Raw genomic sequence first — 8,299 nt, 5'->3', positions numbered from 1 at the left:
TATTTATCGGGTTTTAAAACCCACTACTCATTCCACGATGCAAGATGGCATTTCAATGAAAGGAGGACGCGACGAACAGGATACATTGCACACAAGGACATTTATTCCAGCAACACATATACAGTCATGCAATATACATGCGACAAATATAAGGCCAAGCAATACCACAGACTACAATTATATTATCAACAGTCACTTACACGGTCGTTACTTAACAGGACATGGTGCCACAGCATGCACACAAAAACAACAGGAAAACCCTCCCCATAGGCAGGGAGGTAGACGGGGTTCGTAAACCTTTATGGTCATGGGCCGTGGATGACCGAAAAGGCCCGCGAGACTGTGCTGGTTACCTGCCCCCTTGAGGTGTGACAGTGGGCAGGTTGCGACGCCTTGTTCCCACGGCAGCTAGCGTAGCCGCGTCTGCTCTCGGCCCTTTGCGATGATGTGGTCGGTGAGTTCTCTCCGGCATCCCTCACCAGATGCGCAGATTCGCACCACACAGCCGGCAGGGCTGCGCCTCCCGTCTGCATCTCTGAGGCGTCGCCCAACGCCAAGACGAGAGAGCCCGACCTCGACCACCAAGAGAGAGCTCGAAGATGAAGCGAGAGGATGACGTCCACCAAGAGAGTGAGTAGAATCCAACACGACCCCGACAGAGAGAGTGAGCCTCGCGCGCGGTCCGCCTTATATAGCACGGGGCTCCGCCCTTCGCTCCTCCCCGTTTTCGGCTCCACCTTCCTTCGAGAAGGTTCCCGAAAGGGGCGTTCCCTCACCCCGACCGCCTCACGCTGTGCATCCACCAATCGGCGGCGAGCTGCCCTCCCCCTTTCCTTCACACCAAGCGTGGGGAAAATAGGCGGGAAAACCCCACAGGCCTCACAAGTGCTTTTGTTTTGCCAATCCTTCCGTGGTGCGGAAACCATCTTACCGTGGTCCGCAGAGAATGGCGTTCGTAAGCGGGCGTAGTGGCGAAGATGGTGGTGATTGTTGTGGGGGTGGTGTGAGTGTGGTGGGCGTTGTGGCGTATTTGGTGGCGGTTGTTGTTTGTGTGGAGGTTTGTTGCAATGGTGGCTCAAAATAACGATAGATAAAGAAAAACGGCTATCTCAAAGAGTCGCAGCCCAGTGAATACGAAGAAAATCCCTTTAAACAACGGTGGGGACCTATCTGCACATAAACTTCGCGTCATAACTGATCTAAGGACCCTTTATGGTGTATTGCGAATTTTCACAGCCATAACAATATATTTTGTTGTGGGCCGGGTGAGAAGACCATGGTGGGGGGAAGCTATATCATGTTCCCACCAGACTCCCCGCAATTGCAGGCCATCGCACACAGATAATTCTGTAAAGCGGCGGGTCGCTAACTTAACTGACCGTGAATGCCAATAACTCAACCACATGGCTTTGGGTCCTCCGTCTCATTAATCCAGTTACTTAAAAATAACCACGTGATCTAATTACCGGGGGACACACCCTCTGTACTCCTTGTCCGAACCAGATCAGATGCAGCCGAGTGACACTGCAAAGGACGTACCGGCTAAAAGGAACGCATCATTGGGAATGAAGTCCTGGCTAGGTTAGGATACAGACCATGCTGGATGAATGAAAGAAAAGACAAAGACGAGCTGGGAACATTTCTACAAAGGGATTTATTACAGGCAGGCGAGGAAAGATATGTGGCACAGTTAATACTTTTTCTTTAAATACTGTGGCACAGTGAGAGAGTGAGACTGACTTCGTGATCTGTCCTTTTATAGACCCCGTGGTGCGCGGCGGGGGCGACGACCCGAAGCGATGTGTCGTCACCCGAATTGGGCGCTCTGGTTGGGCCCCGGCCTGCACACGGGCCGGCCGCCATGACTGGAAGCGGCTCAACTTTACTTCCAGCCAGATGGTTCCAAGCTGCGGAATCGTCTCACTTTGAACCCCATGATATGAATCGCCTTGCACCGAACCCCGTGCCATGCCCCAGCAACCCGCTGTTGGCGCTGGTCAATGTGCCTTCTCCATAGTGCACCACGCGGCCCGAGCGATCCGGTCGCACAGCATGCCTCTGCCTGGTAGCAGCTGCATCGAGGCGGAGGTGCGGAAGGATGTTTGCCATCCATAGGAGACATTTGTTGCCATCGTGGTTTGCGAAGACCGGTAAGACGTTATTGTAACCCCATGTGTAGACCCGACTAAAGATGTGTGTTACTCATGCTCCGTTCCATACGATGATAAAGTATCATGGCTGTGCGGGAGTCTGCCATTGTTCACGTGGTCAGGGTGTGGGTCCGCTCGTCATTGAGCATCGTGTTCATGGTTATCAGAGGCGGTAGGGTGCATGGTGCCAACCCCAATCCGCGCCATGAATTGAAAGAAAGAGCATAGATATAAGTGGATTGAAGAAGAATGTGTCATGTGCGTACTGTATGTTGGTAGCATTTGTTGTGTTGGTTATACCTCTGATCGCCTGGACAGTGGGTGGGGGGGTTGTATCGCTGGGGCACGCGCTCCATGCAGCACTGCAATTTATTGTTGGCTTCGACTGCTGCCTTTGGTCTTCTGTGAGGACGAATTCTTATGCGCCACGGCTGTAGTTTTACTGATGGGTGTCCGAGCGGAGTGCCTGCCGGCCTCGCAAGGACCCCTTGCATGAATTTACCTCAGGAATCGAGAAAAAGGCAAAGTAGGAATGAAGTTCAGAGGTTTATTCTGACCTTGCTATGACATTTACACAACGCACTGTCCTGTTCGACCCATTAGATAAGAAGGAAGGGACTATCTGAACATACATTAATGAAATAACTGACTGGAGACCACTGTATGGTGGCTGCTATTGGTGTTGGAGGGATGCGGTTTCCAGAACCGCAACAATATATACATATATATATATATATATATATATATATATATATATATATATATATACATATAATATAACATAACCAAACTTAGTGCTGGATATGGTTGGAGCATCCGCTCTGAGTCTGGAAGGTCAGTGGTTCAAACCCTGGCTGAGTCACACCAAAGACTTAAAAATGGTACAGGTTGCTTCTTTGCTTGACGCTGTTAGAATGTTAGCATTTAAAAGAATAGAGCTCAGACAAACAACGCTGGGAAGGCAATGGTCAATCACCCAGTATAACCCTTGCCAATAAACTGCTCCAGCAGCACCAACGCTCTGTAAAGAATATGGTTTATCATAATCATCAAAACATGTACATCCTTTCTCATTCAGATATACCATACTCTGCCGAAGCAGTGTTTTGGCAAGGGCTATACTGGGTGGTTTCCCATTGCCTTCCCAGAAGTAGTTAGGGCAGGAGTTTGTAATTTTTTTCAGTGTGCTGGCGATAGCTCGCTTACTCTTTGTGAAGGACACCGTTTGATAGTTAATGTCCACTGACGAATACCGGCAGACGGGACACCCAGTTTAACGTCCATCCAAGGGATGGCACACACAGTGATGAATCACCCTGCTGATGAAACACCAAGATGACAGTTTATGGCTGGGCCGACATTCAAACACAGGCTGGACAATTGCGGGTACCTCTAGGCCATTCTCCCAGCCCATATATACATACACATGGTGTTTCAAAAAGAGTGATGCAACTTTAAATGTTTATTTACAAAGAAACAGAAACCTCAGGAACGTGAACCAAAAATTTTCTTCAAAGCTCATGATATGGTGTTTTCTATCACTGCTAGAGTTAGTGAGAGTGCCCAGGGTCTGAAAATGGCATTTACCCAAAATCCTTGTAATTGCAGTTCTCGATGTGTGCCCCTCTTGGTGTGTTCAGACAGGTATTGATCCTGACTCCTATGTTCTGTCCAACTTTCCTGTAGGTCTCATGTAGCACTGCCTGGAGGTAGTCTGACAACTCTTGCTTCAGATCATCCAGTTTGGAGGATGGTTGGCGTAGACAGAGCCCTTGGCAGCTCCCCAGAACCAGTAGTCCAGAGAGTTCAAGTCTGGGCTATGGGGTGCTCAGTCATGAGCAGTACCCAGGGCAACAAGGCGGTTTCTGCAGAGCTGCCACAGGAAAGTGATGGTGTCACCAGCTGAATGTGGGGGTGCACCATCCTACATAAACAAGGTCATGCTGAGCTGTTTTGGGTGACCTTTTGGGCTCGATCATTATGGAACGTCTGGATCATGGCCCGGTAGCATTTACCATTGATCGTCACCATCCTGCTGTTGTCATTCTCAAACCAGTAAGGCCCGGGCGTTTCCCCATATGGCATTGAAGGGGTTGAAGCCTGTGACCTGAGGCTCTTTCAGGTACCTCTCAGTGATCTCCTCAGGTGGTTCTGCACCCCAGAAAATGGTGTTGTGGTTGTTGATGGTACCGTTCAAGTGTAAATGGGCTTCATTACTGAATCAGGTTGATCCAGGTTGGGTACCACTCCATCCTGTCTCTGTGCCAATTGCACAAATCAAGTCTCCTTCTCATGTCATCTTGACACAGTTTATGCCTAATAGAGATGGTGTGTGGGAAAAGCTTCAGTTCCTTAGATTGGATACACCAGACTGATGTCCGTTTGAGGCCTAGCTCCCGTGAGTGATGCCAGTGGATCTTCGTGGGACTGTCTCCTGCAGAATCACGCACAGCGTCGATGTTTGCTTGGCTCTTGGTTGCTGATGCTGGTATTCCACTGTTGCCATTGCTTTGGTTGTGCACTGTACCTTTGTGCTCAATATGTTTCACAATATGTTGAATGGCACAATTTGTGGGTCCATCACGTGTTCTGAGGTCATGTTACCGGCAGAACCTCCGGCGGGTGTCCACATATGATTTAGTCTTAGACCACAGAGCCACCACTTTTGTCTTCTGCTTCACTGTCAATGGCATATTTGTGCTACGGAGCTAGACATCCCAGGGAACAAATACCACGATAACACCACCAAACCCTAAAAAGGAAAACGGTCTCGGTCAAAAAAAAAAATAATCAAAGAAATGGCAGGAAGTCAAAGTTGTATCAATCTTTTTGAAATACGCTGAATGTGTGTGTATATGTATATATTCCGTGTCTTGCACTTTCCAGCAGTTTACAATTCATTCATTATTCGTTCTTTGAATTTCTCTCTTTGCAAATCCACTCACGTTGTGTTCAAAATGTTTTTGGAACGAGATACTTACAATAGTTCAATAAACCTGTGCATTATTGATCAATTAGGCCTTTACATATTTATCTACCAATATAGAAATATGGATTAGTAAGGTCTTTCGTTATCATTTATATACAAGCACAAAATTGTCTGTATTCTTGAATACAAGATCCTCCTGCAGTGCGCTCCATCCAGCTGGACCAAAACAAATCAATCCATCCGTATTTGGGGGAAATAAAACGTCCTGGCATCTGCATTTGCTTCCTTTTTCTCACTACTGCATGTGGAATGTTCCTCCAAGCCGATAGTAGAAGGAAAATCCTTTTTACAATTTCCCGCATCAAAAGGGGATGAGACCTTTGGAATGAGCCGGGAAGGATGTGAGGTTGATGTGCGTGTGTGTTCAGGTGGGCAGTGTAAACACGCCTGGCCAAGTCCTAAACTTTGCACACGGGCAGGCCATTGTGGTTGCGGTAATCGAGAAAGGCCCAAGCAAACATAATCAAGACAGTTGTGTTGACTCGCTTTATGTGGCCACAGTGAAATAAATTCGGCACCGACTCTCTAAAGAGCCATCCAATTAAGGTCGGAAAATCATCGGAAATGTGCAAAGCGCATTGTTTGTGCGAAGCGGATCGTTTTGAGCTGCATTGCATTCGCTGGTACTGGATCTGTATATTTTGAAGTGAACGTGTCTGTGCCGCAGTGACCAGTGAAACAGCAACGCACATTATATACATGGGAAACAAAGCAAATTAGTTGATATATATTTGATATATATATATATATATATATATATATACATATGTACATACATCCGTAGATGTATATGTTTAGTGTATGTATATAATAGATATCTGATATATGTTGTATAACGAAAACAGGCTGGTAGGATGGCCTCGAGCAGGGGTCAGCAACCCAAATAACAAGAAGAGCAATTTTTTCAAATGCTGCTGAAAACGCAATATCTTACGAGCGCCAACGCACGTAACCCATATTTCATTCCTTATCCAATTAAGCCAAATTTCCTCTTGTTTTTTTTTGAAGCCATTTCATTTCATTTTATGACACCTTTAATTCTGCCAATTTTGTTTCACATTATATTCCAATTTTGATTTCTTTTCTTTTTTTTAATGTGTTGACCTTCACCAGTACAAGTGACGAATGTCACAAACTTCTGTTTCCTGAAAATAATTAAAACACTATAGCATGGCCATCTTAAAACATGGATGCCGTATCCATATCACACAATGCAGCACAGACATGGAGGGTGTTTTTTGAAGTCAGCATTTTGTGCGCACACTTGACCCCATAGCCATATTGCAGTACAAGCGGAAGACAAAGGAATGTCCATTCAGGATCGTTGAATTCGACAACTTGTGTTGTGTTTTGTGTGATTTGGAATGGCCAAACAATCTGGGTCAGAGCTTGGCCAACACAGACCTAGATGGAGATTACAACAATACGGCTTCCAGGCAACACAGGTCTGCATGAATTGCCGAATAGGGCAAGGTCCAGAAGCGATACAAATTATCCAACCATTTTATTTCTAGATATCATGAATTTTCTCATGTTTGATGAAAGTTTTTACACCCTGGAAAACATGAAGGCATGGAAATGTTTGGATTCCCACAGCCAGTTGATGTCTAGCCGGATCAGTGATGTCGCTGTTCTTGTGAAGAATGGTGAGCATATTGTACGAGCAAAGGTCACTCTATCTCCAAAACTGTTCCATGGAAAAAAATTGAAACTTGCCACATGTCAAGTACTTCCCATGGGAAACACGGGATTTTTTTGAGGATGTCATTGGTGGCTTAGTTATGGCATCATAGTTGTATATGTCGAACACTTTATCCGATCAGTATGAAAATTTTTGAGTCTTCTTGGGCTAAATTGTATGGAGGAAAAAATTGATGATGTCATCAGTAACTTGGTTCAGCCATTTTAATTTTTTTTTTTTACATGAAAGTGTTCAAAAATCTTTCTCTCTGAAATGGCTGAACATATTGAGGTGAAACTTTACAGGAATGATTGCCTATCCATGACAAACAAAAAGTTTGCCACCTATGTTCTCATAAGTCACATGATGTAGCTGCTCTGATTTTTTTTTGAAGAATAAACTTTCAAAAATCTTCTCCAGAACGGCTGGACAGATCGAGGAGAAATTTCACGCACATGTTCCCCAAGCCTTGGGGATACCAGGGTGTTCATGAATACCAGGGAGCTGCAGGGTGCTGACCCTTGACCTAGCTGACCCCAGGATAGCCAAGAGGTATGCACACTTTCCTCAAAGCTGTCTAACCTAGGTTTGAATCACGACCCAGCTATAAACTGTGTCATCCCAGTATTTCACAAGCAGGGTGATTCATCAATGTCTCTGCTGTCCCTCGGATGGATGTTAAATGAGAGTCCCATCTGCTATCAGGAGTTAGTGGATGTTAAAGATCCCATAGTGTCCTTCACGATGAGTAGGTGAGCTATCACCGGCACACTGAACAAATTCCAAATTCCTGACCTAAACTTAGTCGAGGAAGTGTATAAGAGAAAAACAGGCAGAGTATAAGCAACATACTCACTCGAGGCCTGAACATGGAGGTGTTATAATAAATCTGTGTGTAGCAATATTTTTAATAACATGCACACGTGTAAAGAACATAATAATTACATTTGTGTTGTTGACAACAAATCACTACAAGTTCAACATATGATCTTCACAATACATATTACTCCATCACTCCCGGGGACAAAAAAGCAGGCATTTTATATCCAGATATAATTGGGTGAATAAGCACAAGAGGCCTGAAGGCCAATTATCTAGTTTTAGCCTAGAACTTTCCTCTGGATGAAAGAGGAGGCCAGGCAAAGTTTGGTTGCACTGGTTGCTCCAATATATGAACGCATAATTGAACAAAGTTTTTTTCTTTACACACTGTATTACATTTTAGAGTACCTTACTGTGAGTAACATATATATATATATATATATATATATATATATATATATATATATATATATATATATATATATATATATATATATATATATATATATATATATACATTGTTATGGATTTCAGAATCCGGTCTGATGAATGCATCCACACATCCAGGTCCTCAGACAGTTATTTCCTTAAATGCATGTTCAGATTAGCCCCATCCCCATGTCTAATGGGATTTTAAATGTGATGCGTTGAGAAGGG

The 8,299-nt window shown here is 44.8% G+C and overlaps 1 long non-coding RNA gene across 1 annotated transcript in view; it reads left to right on the top strand.

Moving 5' to 3' along the window:
• Positions 1-7,363, top strand: part of LOC147020650 (uncharacterized) — a 54,511-nt gene extending 47,148 nt beyond the window's left edge. Inside the window, exon 4 of the long non-coding RNA XR_015061917.1 lies at positions 7,241-7,363. This is a non-coding gene — a long non-coding RNA (uncharacterized LOC147020650). The remainder of the gene's footprint in view (positions 1-7,240) is intronic.
• Positions 7,364-8,299: the final 936 nt, after the last annotated feature.

The sequence above is a fragment of the Eptatretus burgeri genome, chromosome 9 (genome assembly GCF_056783735.1).
Source record: "Eptatretus burgeri isolate ZD-2024b chromosome 9, Ebu_testis_v1, whole genome shotgun sequence".
Lineage (NCBI taxonomy): Eukaryota > Metazoa > Chordata > Myxini > Myxiniformes > Myxinidae > Eptatretus > Eptatretus burgeri.
The sequence above is the reverse complement of the archived record's forward strand: the minus strand, read 5'-3'. Positions and strand labels throughout refer to the sequence as shown.